A 17,679-nucleotide genomic window follows, 5' to 3' on the forward strand; every position below is an offset into this window, starting at 1 on the left:
CCCGGGACTCCAGGATCATGACCTGAGCCGAAGGCAGTCGCTTAACCAACTGAGCCACCCAGTCGCCCAGTCTTAATGATTTTTTTTTTTTAAAGATTTTATTTATTTATTTGAGAGAGAGAATGGGATAGAGTATGAGGGGGGGGAGGGTCAGAGGGAGAAGCAGACTCCCCGCTGAGCAGGGAGCCCGATGCGGGACTCGATCCTGGGACTCCAGGATCATGACCTGAGCCGAAGGCAGTCGCTTAACCGACTGAGCCACCCAGGCGCCCACCTACGTTATTTTTTAAATGATGTGTCACCTATGCACACGTGTCTAAGAGGCCCCGTGCTGCGTATTTTTACTGCCAATGCTCGCTCTCAGCCTAGTTTTCTGAGAGCGTTAGCCCCAAAAGAGACATTGATAAATACAGTCTGATTTCCTTCTTTTCCCAGTTTACAAATGAGAGGAATTCTTCCATGAGTGCCCCAAAGTTAGTCATTTCCTGCTTTTCGATCCCAGGGCACTTTGCTCAACTCCATATTTTAAGTAAATACCATTTTATAATTAATCTGTTTATATGTCACTTCTTTCCCTCCCCCACCCTTGCCTCCAAGTGAGTTCTTCAAGAGCTGGAGTCAGGTCTCATTTTATTTTTGTCTCCCACCAGCCTGGTGACAGATGGATGAATCATGTTGCCTGGAGAGGTTAAGGGACTCGCCCAGAGTAGCAGACCTGAAATGTGAGCAGCTTTCGTAACTCCCAGCCTAGTACTTATGTCTCATGTACTGCCAGAAATGTTTTCCAATGATTTGGATGCTGCTAAGGAGTTAAGACGCGGTTTTCCTATTATGCTCTTCTAGACTAGCTCATTTATAAAACGGTACTAATAACAGTGTTGGTGTTGATGCTGCATCATCTTAAGGATCAAACGAAAAGATAACATTTGTGATAAAACCCCTTCTACGAGGATATATATCCCCGTCACTCTGGGTGTTGCGATTTACGTGTGATTTGCAAGGTATTTTGGCATTCGTCATCCCTTCGACCGCCCATTACAACCATGTGAAATTGGGCAGCCTTGTTGCCATTTCACAGATGGGAGAACTGAACCTGAGAGAAATAAAGAACATCAGCCACAGTCGCAAGTGGCTGAGGGAAGCTGAGCCCGGCTCTCCTGCTCTTTCCAACACCAGCCACCAGAACTAGGCTGCAGAGTCCTTAGGGGAGTGAGCCCTGAGAGAGACCTGCGCGGGGGGGCGGGGGGGGGTAGCTGGGCTCTGCTAGCACCCGGGGACGTTACGTATGCGTGTTTCAGTTCCGGTCAGATTTTTCGTTTTGTCAAATTGTAGGGCCTGGGCACGGAAGGCTTTCAAAGATCAAGTGAGCAGTTTGATTTTGAACTGTCCAACCAGAGTTGTGACAGGCATCAGCAGCATGTGGCTGTGGGTCCAGGCGGGAGGAGATTGCCCCTCCATGGCTTTTGTCTCGATGGGGAGTTCCTTACTACGACTCTCAGAGGAAATGAAGGACGATAAATCCAGCTGCTGCTTCCTGTTTCTATAATTCTAAGATTTCTTTTTTTTTTTAAAGGGTAGAATGCTTTATTTTTAATCCAGTGGAAAATACCCTCAACCTGTTCCTTGTTATTAGTATTTCCTTAAAAACTAGATGTACTCACTTGGGCTTTAAAGGGTGTGTGTGTGTGTGTGTGTGTTAAATTCCCATGATGCTGCCTGGTGTGTGTGTGTGTGTGTGTGTCTGAAATTCCCATGATGCTGCCTGGGCTGGCTCATTCTCTCTGTTTTTCAACAGCAACAACAGAAAGAAAACCAATTAAGGCAGATTTTACTGGGCAGGAAGCCCTCTGTGAGATTGAGGACAGTGTCTGATTCAGAGGAGGCCTGTAATTTCTATCAGTGGTATGACCATCTCTCAGTTACGCTTGTGCAGTTCAGGTCTGGTTTTTCTTCTCCTTGTGATTATGTTAATAGTGAATAAAGACCCAAGTTATTTAAGAAACACACTACGTGCTCACGAGCCGTGGTTTATGGAAAGTAGCCACCAGGTATGGCTTATTAGGATGTCACTTGCTGGGTTTGACTGTGTTATCATTGAATTAAAAGTAATAGGTAGAAATATTTTCTCTAATACCAGTTTTTTTCATTGCCCAGTCTAAGAGACTGAGAACGTCATAGGGGCGCCAATGGTGCATCTTTCCAGGAGTGCTAAAGGAAATTTTTATTTGGCGGAGTAGAATTGTAAGAATACAGTAAATGCAGGCAGTCCCCCCTACCGAGTAAGAACGTTAGCTCTGATTGGAGTCCCTTACCCTTCCTGTGGTATTCCTGTAGTCACAGCTGTAGCAGGGCTCGGGGTCACATTGGGTCATCAGTACGCATTTTGCACCAAGAACGGGCTGGCCCAAGTGAGTTACCTAACTCTTTATGAAGTACAGTTGCAGTTTATAGTAAATGAATTCAGAATAAAAAGGAAAGCTTCATAAGCTACCTTTCAAGAAGGCTTTACAGAGACTATTTGGTCTGACGTCGTTAACCACTCCTTCTGAAGATACGTAAAATTGTGAGACCATCACGCGTGTCGGAGCCTGTTCTAGTAAGTAGGAGTACGCCGCTTGAGGCTTCCAGAGCTCTCCACTTAAAATTTCACCTGGCCACTGCCTTATTGCAGCCGTTTCTTGGCTAAAAAATGAAGCTGACACTATTTCTTTGTCTCCTAGCAGTCTGTAAGGGTCAGATTAGTCGGAATCCATGCCAGTGGTTTTAAAAGCTGAGATGATGATAAAGACGTGAGGTAATCCTGTTATTAAATGGCAGTCGGGTTGTAAATTGTCATTTCACTTTTCAGACTTTGCTCCTTGTGTCCTGAAGCAGCCTTTGAACACCAGGGCTGTGTCTCCTTTACTTAAGCATTCCTTCTAATAATTCATAAGTTTGGGAGGAAATTTTTTTTAAAGATTTTATTTATTTATTTGACAGAGACACAGCGAGAGAGGAAGCACAAGCAGGGGGAGTGGGAGAGGGAGAAGCAGGCTCCTGGCCAAGCAGAGGGCCCGATGTGGGGCTCAATCCCAGGACCCTGGGATCATGACCTGAGCCAAAGGTGGACACTTAACCGACTGAGCCACCCAGGCACCCCTGGGGGGAAATTTTTAATTGACTTAGAGCTAATCTCTAATTTAAAACAAGCTGGGGGAGGGGCAGGTATGGGCTTGGTAGGGGTCAGTCAGATCTGGGTTTGAATCCAGGTCTACTGGATTTTAGCTGCGTGACCTTGGTCATTGCAAACTTGCTAAACCTCAGGTTTTTTTCTCCATAAAATTAGAATAGGAATGCCACTGCTTGGCGTTGGGGGGGAGGTGTGTGTGACAATTTCATGAACTCGAGTGTGTGTTGGTTCCTTCTCAGGGGCAGTTTTCTTCTGTCTCCCATGGGTGCGCGGCGGTCTCCGTGTTCTGTGATGGTGTCTCCCGGCCAAGCCGGTCGCTCACAGATGCGGGCAGCACACACCACCACCTTCTCACCCCATCTTCCCCTCCATACTGCGGCCAAGGAAATGGGAAGTAAATCGAGCTGATTTAGGTCACTAACACTCTCCTTAGGAATAATAAATATTTCTTTAACCACCTTCTTCCTTTCAGTGTAATCTGACTTGAGTTCTTTTAATCGCTTGACCTTAGCAGGGAGTTTCAGTGGGTGAGAGTGCCTGATACTGTTTAGACAACTTGAGCATACACAGAGCTACTCGCTCATATGTCTGTGTGCTGTGTTTTCTTTCCAAAGTTATAGGACTCATGGAATTCTTTTATATATTTTTAATTTTTTTTTATTTTTTGCAAGTCACCTTTTTTTTTTTCTCTCTTTCGACTTTCCCCAGAAAGGAATCTTTAAAGTTTTACAACTGGGTAAGTAATATGGTGGATAGCAAGGCTAATGTTTACTGACTTAACTGGAGAGAAAAAGCAAACAATATATGTCCAAACTCTGTTTAAGAATTTCTGTGGGGGGCGCCTGGGTGGCTCAGTTGGTTAAGCGGCTGCCTTCAGCTCAGGTCATGATCCTGGGGTCCTGGGATCGAGCCCCACGTCTGAGTCCCTGCTCAGCAGAAAGCCTGCCTCTCCCTCTCCCTCTGCCTGCCACTCTGCCTACTTGTGCTCTCTCTTTCTCTGTCAAATAAATAAATAAAATCTTTAAAAAAAAAAAATTTCTGTGGAATTATGAATTCCTTAATCTTGATACCTTTATTTGGTCATAACAGCATGCTACATACTTGAGCTAGAGCTCCTTGTAGAAATGTGTTTAGTGCATCTGTTTTAACTTGATGTTCCAAATAACAGACAGCCATATAAAAAACATCTCTGTACCTCTCACCCTGTTCTTTTTAACTTCTAACTCCCTGGTCCTTTCCCATCCTAAAAAGTAAACCCTTCCATCTAACCTGCTTCCCCTTCTTGCCGTTGTTCCAGGCTTTTGTTTTTCTCCCCAGCCATTGTTCAAGAAGCAGACATTCCCTTTCCCACTTAACTCCTCACCCTCAGTAAGCCAGACTTCTTTGTGGACAGTGCTTAGGCTGAGGTCTTGAGTGACCCTCAACTGGCAGACCCAGCAGTCACTCTTTACTCCTTGACTTGTCACCTTTGGTTTCTTTCTCTTAACCAGCCCCCCACACTCCTTCACTGAATCCTTTTCTCCCACTTGTTCCCTAAATGGTAGAGAGCCCCACGATTCCTTGACCTTTTTCTCCGTATGTACTCCCCTTGGGTACTCTCATCTTCCATATACTGATTAGTCACAGATGAATAATTCCATCTTGGATCCTTCCCCTGAGATGTAGGTCAAGTGACTCCTAGTAATCTCTACTTAAATATATTACACACAGGTCCTGGCTATTCACGCTAAAAAACTGAATTTACCTGGAAGTCACCTTGACTAGTATAACTTTCACACTCACTTCCCCTCCTCCAGCCTTTCCTACCTCCAGTCCCACTTCCATACTCTGGATAAGATTCTTTCTAAAGTGGAGCGCTGATCTCATTGCCCGCCTCCCTGTTCAAACCCTTCAGGGGTTCCTTATTGCCCTTTTTCCTAACTTGGATCTGACGATATCGTGCTCTCCCTGAGGCCTCCTCTTGGAAGAGCCTCCCCTCTTTTGTGTTCTGGGAAACCACAAAGAAGTACTCACAAATGAGTCTATCCAAATCTTTCTATTTCTGGATCCTTGTATTTAAGAGGCATTTTTGAGGTGTTCAAAATTTTCCTAATTTTGGTACCAGATAAACTGCTGTAACAGACTCCAAAATAGAATGGCTTACAAGGCGTTTCCTTCTCATGCAGCAGTCCAGATGCGAGCAGCCTGCGGCTGGCCGACGGCTCTGCTGTGCCTTGCACGTGGCTCCTGAGCTTGCGCCTGCTTCCCCATTTTCTAGCCCGCAGGAGAAAGGAAAAAGGAAGGCCAAAGCAGGTGGGCTTATCTTTACAGAGCTTACCAGGAAGTGAGCAATCACTTCTCACATCCTATTTGCCCAGCTCAGTTACAGGGCCATACCTGGTTGCAAATAAGGCTAGGAAATGTTGCCTCTAGCTGGGCAACAGTCTCCACCCAGCTCAACTAAGCAGTGACGGTAGCAGGTGTCTATAACCAAAAAGGAGAAAGGGAGAATGGTTTCTGGAGGATACTTAACTTGCCTTTATCATAGGAGCAAAAAACTATGTTGATTAAAAGTGAAACCGGGGAGGGGCGTCTGGGTGGCTCAGTCGGTTAAGCATCTTGCCTTCTGTTCAGATCGTGGTCCCAGGGTCCTGGGATCGAGCCCCACATCGGGCTCCTTGCTCAGCGGGGAGCCTGCTTCTCCCTCTCCCTGCTGTTCCCCCTGCTTGTGCTCTCTCTTTCTCTCTTTCTCAAATAAATAAATAAAACCTTTAAAAAAAAATTCAAACTGGGAGAAAATTAGTGATTTTTTTTTTTTAACCCATCTGGACCTACCCTGGAAGATTTAGCAGTTACCATATGTTGGTAATAGGATTCAACACCTCTTATTTATTTCTTTCCCCTTCCAAAAAAGTGTGTCATCCAGGGTTAAGGGTATATACATGGAAAGGGCAGTTTGTAGCTCTCATTCTCAACTAATGCTTTGTGGTAAAAGTTGGTGACACTAGACACATGAGCATGTATAGCATGGAATTTCCCTCCAGACTTTTGTTGTCAGTACTTAACGTTTGTTACATTTAGTACAACTGTTGGTAACATTTCATCTCCATCATCAGAGCATTTTCTGAAAGGTAATGTTGACATATTCTCTTTCTAAGGGAAATTATCATTCATCCTGCCCTCTTGTATTCTTCACTCTCAGTTGTGTAAACAGACAACATCCATCAGTGTACATCATTTGGGTCAGTTTCTCAGGAGGTGTGGTATGGCATACTAATAACAGAATTACATACATGTTTGCCAAAATACAGATGCTCTCAGCCCACATTGCAGGGCACTCCAGTTATGAGCAGCTTCAGTGGTCTTCTACTTTGTACAGTACAAATATTATCATTTTCTGCACATATCTTGGTGGGTAGGAAATGCTGGTTAGATGGTTTATGTCTATTTCATCTTTTTAAAAATTTTAGATTTCTTACTAGAAAATAATTGTAATATGTATCATACTACCATGATAAAAGGTCAGTCCCCATTCATAAAGTAGTAAAGACTATCTTGAGACATCAACTACTTTGAATCAACAGCTAAAGAGTCAAGTATTTAAGATAGGATGTGTCTAGGGACGCCAGGGTGGCTCAGTCAGTTAAGCGTCTGCCTTCGGCTCAGGTCGTGGTCCCAGGGTCCTGGGATCGAGCCCTGCATCTGGCTCCCTGCTCAGCGGGGAGCCTGCTTCTCCCTCTCCCACTCCCCCTGCTTGTGTTCCCTCTCTCGCTGTGTCTCTCTCTGGCAAATAAATAAATAAAATATTAAAAAAAAAAAAAAGATAGACTGTGTCTACGGATTATTTGCCTTAAAAAAATCTAGACTTGTGTTTATACATCAGCCTTACATAATGGCCTCAAATATTTCTAGCTCATGTGGCCTATAAGGGTGACAACAGCTCCTGGTTTTCATGGGAGAGTCCCAGTTATACCTTATCCTGGCTTCCCCTTTTGTTTTGCATTTGTCACTCTCAAAAGTTTTCCAGTTCAGAAGATGAACTATATTTTCACTTTTATTGCATATCACTGGTCTCAGCTCTCACAGATTTCCTAACAGTCATATACTTACTTTGTTGTCATTTTAGATTAGGATGTGTTAGGACTGTTTACTCTAAGTAATTCTGGGCAGAATGGTGGTAATGGTTCATACTTCATCTTTTCCAGAGTACATAAAGTAAGCGTGGGCAGATCTTTAAGCCATGGGAGGGTAAGGACTATATGTCAGTCTTGCTCTATTATATACATATTCTCAGCACCTATCGCTACCTAAGCCAAATATATGTTGATAATGTGTAATGATATGAGCCTGATGGCTTCATGACAATAAAGGTTTCCTAAAGTCTATGATGGGCCAGATAAGTTATCTTCAACTACAAATCCTTAATACCTTAACACACAATGCAGTGCTTGACAATGAATCAATGGGTGATTGAACAGCCACCCTCCATTTTAGCCTTAGCAGCATCTACCTAATGATATCAGTCCATCAAAACAGTACATATCATTATTATTATAGTTCTAATATGTTGCATGTAAAATGACACAAACAAGCAAACTGATTCTTGGTTATAAGGATCTGTTTTTACTGGGGTTTTGGCTCATGAGGAAGAAAGGAAAATAACATCTCATCACTCCAAAAATTATCACATCTCAGATGGATAAATTCTATCACTTAGAAGATTTTAGATCTCTATTTACATCCAATATCTTATACTTTAGTTTGGAATTCCCAGTCTGTGCCAGGAATGGGTACCAGATGGCTGAAATATCAGTTCATTTGGGTGGAACTTAAAGCCTAGGGCCTGATTGTGTTCACCCTCTTCAGTTTACACAAGGGCTTGTAAAAATGCCCTCTTTTCTGTGGACTGTGACATGAAATGGGCTGAGGAACACTGTTAATGATCTCTACAGTTAAAATAGCAGATGCTTAAATAAATACGTTGGCACTTGCATATGTAGCACCTTTTTTTTTTTTCCCCAAAAATGTTATCTTGAGTCATTTTTTCAGAGTTGAATGGATGTCATGCTTTGTCAGAAAGTGAATACCCCCGGGTGCCTGGGTGGCTCAGTTGGTTAAGCGACTGCCTTCAGCTCAGGTCGTGATCCTGGAGTCCCAGGATCGAGTCCCCCATCAGGCTCCCCGCTCAGTGGGGAGTCTGCTTCTCCCTCTGCCCCTCTCCCCTCTCATGCTCTCTCTCACTCTCTCTCTCTCAAATAAATAAATAAAATCTTTTTTTTAAAAAAAAGAAAGTGAATACCTCCAATTTTTTAAAGTCAAGGATCTTCATGTAATCCTCAAAGAAGCAACTCATCTAAAATCAGTAGCAGCATACTGAATTAGCAGTTACGCTAATTTATGTGTAAGGTAACCATGTGCATATAGGTAAGGTCATCGTACCTTCCCAATACAAAAAGGCTCAGGAGTTTTTACAAACCATGGGCTGTTCAATTGTGCCTTAGTTTTACATCTCCACTATTACTTTATAACTAAGGGAAATGTTATAAATTATCTCATGATGATTGTGGCTCTCTATTAAAACTCTGCTAATTCATCCTAATTTGGGAAGAGGGAAAATACCATTAACTCCATGCACACGTTAGTTAGTGAAGGGCTTCCAGTTAAATATCCTATCAGACCCGCTTTTCTAGAGATGATACGGAGTTTTCACAAGGGCTACACAAATAGATGTTAAGCACTGAGAAACAAGATAAAGTAAATTGTGAATAAAACATTCCTTTCTTTTATCAAATCCTTCGAAATAGGACAAAAGTGATATTCAGCCAAGCTTACCATTTTAACACTAATTCTAAAATGAGTCTTCGTATTACTTTAGAAGGCTGACCCTTCAGCAGAATTTTTTGTTAAACCTCAGATGGTTTGTAATGTCAATAATGAATTCCACTCTAATAGAGATTATTTTGGCAAATGTCATTAATGATTTTTAAGAGTTTTGATTGTTTTTCATCTTCGTGGTATTTGATTTATACCTTTATTATGTTGAAGTCCCCTCCTTCTTATCTTGTTGTTTTGGGTCTTTTTCCTGTTCTCTTTCTTCTTCTTTGTTTTTTTTTTTTCCCCACTCAAATCCTTGATGGTCCTTTTTTCTCTCTATTGTCACCACATTCTTCAGGGTTTTCTTTAGGGGCTCCCACCTTCCTTAATTTTTTCTGGACATCTAGAGCCAATTTTGGAGAGTGGTTGGTGTGGGAACATTCAGTGAGCATGCCTACTGTGCGTTCAGCATTATACTGGATATCTTGTGTATCTTGTCATAGTGATATTTTATCCCCGCTTCACGGATGAGGAAAATTAAGGTCCGAGTTTACACAGCTGGTGATGGGAGACATTAATTGTGTGTCCATTTTACAGATGAAGTGGTCAGAGGTGGAGATGGGATGAAAATTCAGGCAGGCTAACTCCTTAAGCCACATTCTTACCCATTATGCTACCAATGTGTAAGAATTGAAATTCTGTTTTAAATTATCAGTTCAGTAAAAGGAGACTCTCGATTATTTGTGCATAGATTATGCCATTTTAAAATTATTTTTGTATAAGTTTAAAGTATTTCGTTGCATTCTCATACTGTTGCCCCTTATATCTTTGCCCCATCTTCACTGCCACCCCACTGCTTGGCTATTGTATACTTATAAAATATGGACTCATTTTAATATTGACCTAAAGAAAACATGGGAAAGAACAAAACTAGGCTGCCTTTCCCTGTCTCCACGGAAAGATCTAAGGAAGGAGTGTGTTTGGTTTTTTACTAGTTTCCATTTTAGTTTATTCCAGAAACCAGGTTTTATTAGCACAAAAAATTACAAGCTTTGACTATATGTAGGATTCTTACAGTGTTAAATGCTGGCTTTCTTTTGATTATATTGCATATAATGTTGTACAGTACAATGCATTATATGTATGTGTTCTCTAAATATAGATGAAAGCAGAACTGTTTTTCATTTTAAAATTGTGCTTCACCCCAGAAGTACTGTAAAAAGATAGTTATCCATCATCTATATGTTGATAACACTAAAGTAATGTTTTTCAGACTATCTTAAGCTTATAGATTTCATGTCCTAACATGTGAGGACTTATATTTCTTTTCACTTATTATATATAATCTGCTTACTTTTTAAAAGTATCTGGGGAAAAAAAAAAGAATAAAGGATTCTGGAAGATGTGTGTGGGGGAAAGGAAAGGACTTGAAGGGCTTAGGAAAAAAGATTCAGTTACAGTAAAATCCTGTAAATGGATGTCAAAGAACAACGGTATGGAACGATGACAGAGAGAATTAAAGGAAATCTGGGGGTCATACCTTCTCCCCTTCGCCTTCCTCATCAGTCCATTAAGTCTGGTTGTTAGTTCTTGGGCCTGTTAGCTCCTAAATCCTCCGTGTTATCCGCTCCCTCCCTTCTCCACTCAGAACCCAGTCTTCACCTTCATCCCTTGCCCAGAGTAACCAGTAGCTCTTTCTCCTAATCTCCCATCTTCCCTCACTAGCCTGTCCACCCAGTCCACATTGATCTTGGAAGAGACACCACCCCGATTGTCACCTGCCTCCCATCTCAAGCTCCATACACATCGGTGGCTCCCTGCTGCCCTTAGTTCAATGACATCAGAAACTTCCACATGGCTCACGGGACTGCATCCCTCACACCGCACACCCTCCCTGAGCTCCAGGCTGCAGACCCTTCCGTTCCTCAGATGCTCTTTCCTCATCTCTCTACGGCGTGGGGCCTTTGGACCTTCTGGCCCAGCCCCTCTGCACTCTTTCTCCACACCCTGCCCCAGTCTTGACTTCTTTTCCTGATCTTGCCGCCTGGAGGAAAAGCCCCTGTTATTTGCCTTCATGATGTGTGCAAGCAGGGGAAGGTCAAGGAATCCTGACACAGGGGAGATCTCTTTTAGAAAAAGAACAGAAAGTTCGTGATATAAAAAGGTGCAGGGACTTGAAAGGGGTCTGTGACAGCGAGGGGTCCTGAAGCTTACATTTCTCTCCCTGCAAAGTAAATCTGCCTCTGAGTGGCCCTCTTCTTGGTAGCTCTTCTCAGTTGACCATTTTATATCTTCAGTCATGAAAGTTCTCTCTCCTTGACTGTGCATGCACTCTGTGAGAAAGGAAATATGTCTGAATTTGCTCACCAGAGTTTCTCCAGGAATTTGCATCATGTTAACACTTGAGTACATAGGTATATTTCATGGATGGAGGGATGAGGGAGTGAATAAGTAAACAAAGATTTAGGCTAAGAGTTAATGCTTATAATGCCATTATAAAATTCAGCTGACTTTCTTGGAAGCTACAGCTAAGTGGTGAACACCCAGATTCCATTGCTCTTATATCAGCACATCATGAAAGGCAAGCTCTTCTCTTCGTATGTAGTAGCAAAGAATTTTTATAGAGTTCTTTATATAAAATGCCTTGTACAACACAGGGAATAATGACAGCAGCTTTCACTGAGCACTTACCATGTGCTTTGGGTACTTACTCGACACTTTGATAGGGTATTCTGATTTAAGTGTTATTGACTCCAGCAAACCTGCACACACAGTTAGATGCGGTCAGAACATCTGCATCCAGTACGTGTGCGCAAGGGCAGAAAACGCCATGAGGACAAGGAGAAGGAAAGTCTGAGGTTCTGGCAGCTTCCTTGTCTCCGGGAGTCTGCCTCTCTGGAGTTCCTTCCTGCTTGGTCTTTTTATATCACCCGGCTGTGTGCTAAAATGGTGCTCTTTTGCCTCTGTCCCAGAGTTCATTCACACTGGCTTATCACCTGCCCGCCATCAAGGATCAGACCTCGGTCTTATCTCCTGGTGAGGGTGTGCCCAAGCTTACCTTTCTTTTTGTTTTTCTGTGGAATGTTTACTTATAAGCCAAACTGCATGCAGATGGTCTATCAGTATGAGTCACCTTCAGAATAACCTGTTCAAAAGAGCTGTATGGTACTGTCCGTCTGGACATTGAAGAATTCCTGTCAAAGCTGATCATTTTAACTTTGGCATAATTAATAGTGACCTCATATGTCCCTGTAATGAACAGCAACAGAATTTGGCTCATGGGTTCAGTGCCTTCTACACCCACTCCTAGAATGATGTTATAGGTCACCGGGATTCGTTCTGGTCTGGTTGAGACCTTTATTAAGTTTTTTTTTTTTTCCCCTGTGTCCTGCTCTGGGTACAGGCCGATAAAAGAAACTCCTCCTTTGGGTTAGGAATTGAAACCCAGGTGGAGGGAGAGGAGGAGACAGACAGATGGAACTCCCGGTTCAGCAAGGGTCATGAGCAACCATTGTCTAACTCTGCGTTCATTTCTAGCCCTGATGGCTGGGCTGTCCTAATGAACCACCAAGTAGCCCTTTTAACATGAACTACGTGTCCAAGGTGTGGTATATCCATATCTGAGTATCTTTTACTAACTTTGAGAAGTTTTCTTGGGTTAGTAAGATGAGCACCAGGCAGGGTACTCAGGTGCTTTCTAGCAGTCTGGACTAAATCAAGAACAAGGACTGGTAGCCTCCCAGCTCTCTATATCCAGAGCAGATACCCATGGGTTTGTGATGAGAAGGGCTATCTGTCCCAAAGGCAACTGGAACAGAATGTGGCAAGACTTCCCGGGACCATGGAAAGGTCCTAAGGGGGTCGGGGAGCTCCATTCTGGTTCACTTTCCTTAGTCCAGTCTGAGGCATGTCCAGTCATACTCTGGAGAAGCAATATTAAAGGTGAGTAAACTTAAAAAGAAAATGGTCAGTTTTGGTCTAAGATATCTATCTTCCAGGCAGGAAGAATTTAGAAATGCAAACAGAACTCCCTTTAGCAATCCCACTGGCTTCCTCGCAAACTGGATACAGTTAGGATTAGAAGGGTTTGACCAAACACCTCTCTGAGCGTGGGATGGCTTTCTCTGGAGCCTTTATTAAAGCCCATTAACTGTCAGCTCTCTTTTTCAGGGCTGATCAGACTGTCGCCATACCTCTTTCTCTGTGTTTCCTCTAGGCTGCTTTTTCAGTAAGGAGAGCTACTATTTTTTCTTATTATTATTTCCATTTTTATCCCCAGCACCTGTATCTAGTACACAGATACTCTGTAAATATTTGTTGCATGAAATGTAGTTTCTAGTAGAAGGTGCACTAAGCAATGCCTATAGGTCCTGAAGGATTTGTGAAATTCTGTTGGCCTGAGTTCCTGGTCAAGGCAATGCTGGTGATCATTTGTAAAAGAAACGCTGATGTTTGCATGAAATGAAATGTGGAAGCCATTGATTTAGAGGCCCTTTTGTTCCATGAATAAGATCTCATTTTCTAGCTTTCAAACATGGGGCTTGACTTTTAGAATTAAGAGCTAGAAGAAAAGGCAAGAAAATACACAATGGTGTATTAAAACATTTTTTGTTAATTCCTGAGACATTTTGCCTTCGGTCTTCTAAAATGTATTGAGAGTTCTATTCCTTAGCTTTGAAGTGGATTTTCTCTGTGAATAGCAATACTCTAGAGAGGAACTCCAAATAGGCACTAAAATATACTTTGTGTAAAGATGTTTTTGTAGCTCACAAGTTCTGAGTTTTCTCAAGTTCTCTTCTTTCAGGTGTTAAATGGGTTTATAAAAAGCTTTTGGAGGGGTACCTGGATGGCTCAGTCAGTTAAAAGTCTGGCTCTTGATTTTGGCAGGGTCATGAAATCAAGCCCTGTGTTGGGTGTGGAGCCTGCTTAAGATTCTCTCTGCCTATTCCCCTCTAAAAAAAAGAAAAGCTTTTGGAGTTAGAAAAATGGGTGGATTTTGCCTGATGTGAAATCTGGTTTTAGTAGGTTTTAGATAGCTGAGTGGTTTGTAAAATCAAGGGATGAGTCCCTAAACATTTTTTTCAGTTATTTTTGAGGTATCTAGACCAGAGTGGTGTTAGAAGAAAATTATTTTTTATTTTTATTTTTTTTAAGATTTTCTTTTTAATATTTACACCCAACGTGGGGCTCGAACTTATAACCCCAAGATTGAGAGTCCCACGCTCTACCGACTAAGAAAATAGAAATAAAATTCTATTTACTAAAAATAGAAAAACGAGTTTAAAAAGAAAATTTTAGGGCACCTGGGAGGCTCAGTTGGTTGAGTATCCAACTCCTGATTTTGGCTCAGGTCATGATCTCAGGGTCATGAGATTGAGCCCCACTTTGGGCTCTGCACTGGGCGTGGAGCCTGCTTAAGATTCTCTCTCTCCCTCTGCCCCTCCCCTCTTCTTAAAAAAATAAATAAAATTTCTTATAATCTTTTAAGAAGGAGTAACACTAAGTGAGTTGTTATATTTACATATAGAATTACATCAGCTAGAGTATCTTGCATAATTATAATATCCATAATATTTATTAATAATTATTTTTTTTAAAGATCTTATTTATTTATTTGTCAGAGAGAGAGCACAAGCAGGGAGAGTGGCAGAGGGAGAAGCAGGCTGCCCGCTGAGCAGGGATCCTGATGCAGGACTTGATCCCAGGACTCTGGGATCATGACCTTAGCCAAAGGCAGACGCTTAACCGACTGAGCCACCCAGGCGTCCCAATTAATAATTAATGAAAAAGGGGCACCTGGGTGGCTTAGTCGTTAAACGTCTGCCTTCGGCTCAGGTCATGATCCCAGGGTCCTGGGATCGAGCCCCACATCGGGCTCCCTGCTCCGTGGGAAGCCTGCTTCTCCCTCTCCCACTCCCCCTGCTTGTGTTCCCTCTCTCACTGTCTCTCTCTGTCAAATAAATAAATAAAATCTTTAAAAAAATAAATAAATAAAATAATTATTGAAAAAACTCAGAACTTGTGAGCTACAAAAACAACTTTACACAAATATATATTTTAGTATATTCTATTAGGAGTTTTTCATGTCTGAATTGGGTGTGGCATGCGTGTGTGTTCCTGCACACGTGTATACATATGTTTACATGTACACTGAATGTTGAGGAAGGGTTACTGGTAGTGATGAAATACCTTATTACCTCTTCATGAACTTTAACTTGTTCTGCTTTGATTTATTTCACTGAAGGATTTGAGAATTTGATCCTCACTAGTCTCAGGTGTTCTCCCATTTGCCCAGTTTGGCCAAGAAAACTGACTGGTTTTTCACAGAACACAGTAGAAAGAAAGTGAGAATTGGTATTTGATTGGGTAGGGAACTCATACCTATGTGAAAAATATATGTATTAGATTGATTAATCGAGCTGTTCGCTATTTCGTACTCTAAATTCTTTTCATTAAATAATCCTTCAGAGCCATTTGTCTTCCTTTTAATAGGGGTATTGAAGGCCTCCTTGTGCAGATGGGATTAATTTTTAAAGTTTAAATTAGGAGGCCATATTTTTCTGTTTTGATGCTGGGATTTTGCTGTATGCTAATAATAATCTCATTAATGTAAGTTTTCCAATGGACACTAAGTTCCTCACGTTTACACTGCTAAAGAACATGGGCAAAAAACAAGATTTGAATCCAGGTCTCTTTGGCATCAAACTTTGCCACCTCCTCATATAAGTAATTTTCATTGTAGGGCAGCTGGCTGGCTCTGTTGGCAGAGCGTGTGACTCTTAATCTCGGGGTTGTACGTTTGAGCCCCATGTTGGGTGTAGAAATTACTTAAAAATAAAATCTTAAAAAAAATTAGTAATTTTAATTGAAATGTTTTTGAAAGAAATGAAATTGAAACCGATGTTTTACTGTCATTTATTTCAGGATTACTTCTGTGTACATAATGCTACATGCTAATTCAAAATTCAAGAAATCGGCCTAACCCTCTTCAGTTGCTTGCTTTACTCCTCAGTGATTCTTTTTCTGCATTCAGATTCAGCAAACCCTAAACTGAATTGTTTCCAATACATGCCAATATTGTTACCAAGATTTAATAGATGAGGCATGGATGCTCAGAGAGGATAAGTGCTAAAGATTTTTCTCCAGAACCAGTTCAATGTAATCATAATAACATAGCAATCATTTTAGAACATATTTGAACCTAGAATACAGTGTAGCATGACTATCTACAATTTGGCTACCTACTTTCACTATCCAGTTTCTGTTGAAAGACGGTTTAGGCAGTAAAATAAAGATTGAGGTCTGGCTTCTAAATTTTCATGACTTTATTGAGGTACAATTCATATACCATACAATTCACCCAGTTAAGTGTACTTTTCAGCATTTTTTAGTATATTCACAGGGTTGTCCAACCATCATAGCTTCTAATTTTTGAACCTGGCTATCGGTTATTGGTTTAGTCCATTATTACTGGTCATACTTTCAGATAAGAAAATAGAATCATATATTGTAAAAGAATTTAGATTCTTTAGATTCAATCTTTTCTGATCCATCATTGTTCCACCAAAGTCCATTAATTTCCCTCTTTCAGTTCTAGTACAAAAAACTGTCTCAATTTCCATGAGAAATGTGTGCTTACAGGAATGTTAAGCTGATTTTCATATGTACCATAAACAGAGAAGCCTTGGAATGTGAAATCATCATGCTTGTAATGTAATTATTTTAAGTCCTTTGCAACAGACATACTATAAAGGAGAACCCAAAGAATGTATGCAATTAATACTGACTAAATGTACCTTTCTTGGGTTAAAAAAAAAAAAAAAATCCACTGATAACCATGTATATCCATTCTGAGTCCCAGTTCGCTAAAGAGATCAAACCTTAAGATACGGAAGTTAGGTACTGATCTCTCTCCTTGACTTGACTTTCACATTAGAAAGTCACTTGAGGATCATCATGTATTTAACATACTATATTATATGAATATGTATTTACTATACTTGGTATGTACTTGCATGTATGAAAAGCAACTTTTGTTTTCAAAGTGCTACTGCATTTTCAGGCAGTTAATGGTTGAAACACTCTCTGGGAGGTGGGAAGTTTTTACTCAGTTTTTGATGGGTAAAATAGGATAACAGGCTCATTTACTGAAGTCCTGTGTTTGAGATAAGAGCTAGTCAGTGGCTGACATTGCTGGAAAATACTGGTTTCCTGCCTTATGGCCCAGGCACTTCCTTAAGACTACATTTAAACCATCCATGCCTCAGTTTGTTTCTACCTTGTGACTTACCTGTAAAGTGTGCTGTCTATACAGGGGTAATACTAGACTATGAATGGGTTAACAGTAGAATTATTTGTAGTTTCTGTAATACCTAATTTCTCCCATATCTCTGTGCCTTTGTGCTTGCTACTTCTTCTGTCAAAATCGTATTTCCTACCGTCCCAGGCACCCCATGACTGTCCCCCTCCTGATCTCAGCTTAGAAACCACCTCTCTGTGGAACCACTCGCACCCCCCCCACCCCCCCCCAGTTATCAGATGCAGACATGGGTTTGTCCTGTCCTGCACCTCCTGTATTTTGTATTAACCCGGTCAGGGCAGTTTTCTTACTGTGTTGTAATAGCACACTTACTGCTAATGGGGATGCCCATTAGACCGGGAACTCCTGGAGGGCAAGGACTAAGTTACATCATTTCCACATTCCCCTCGGTGGCACC

At 41.5% G+C, this 17,679-nt stretch overlaps 1 protein-coding gene across 6 annotated transcripts in view; it reads left to right on the forward strand.

Moving 5' to 3' along the window:
- Positions 1 to 17,679, forward strand: part of LRRC8D (leucine rich repeat containing 8 VRAC subunit D) — a 114,412-nt gene that overhangs the window by 87,343 nt on the left and 9,390 nt on the right. The window contains exon 3 of one of the 6 annotated variants that reach the window (XM_081818755.1): positions 5,335 to 5,461. The exons of the other annotated variants lie outside the window; for them this stretch is intronic. The gene's annotated coding sequence lies outside the window, so the exon portion shown is untranslated. The remainder of the gene's footprint in view (positions 1 to 5,334; positions 5,462 to 17,679) is intronic. 6 annotated transcript variants of the gene reach the window in all.

This window comes from Leptonychotes weddellii, chromosome 4 (genome assembly GCF_054177405.1).
Source record: "Leptonychotes weddellii isolate Sample4059 chromosome 4, ASM5417740v2, whole genome shotgun sequence".
Lineage (NCBI taxonomy): Eukaryota > Metazoa > Chordata > Mammalia > Carnivora > Phocidae > Leptonychotes > Leptonychotes weddellii.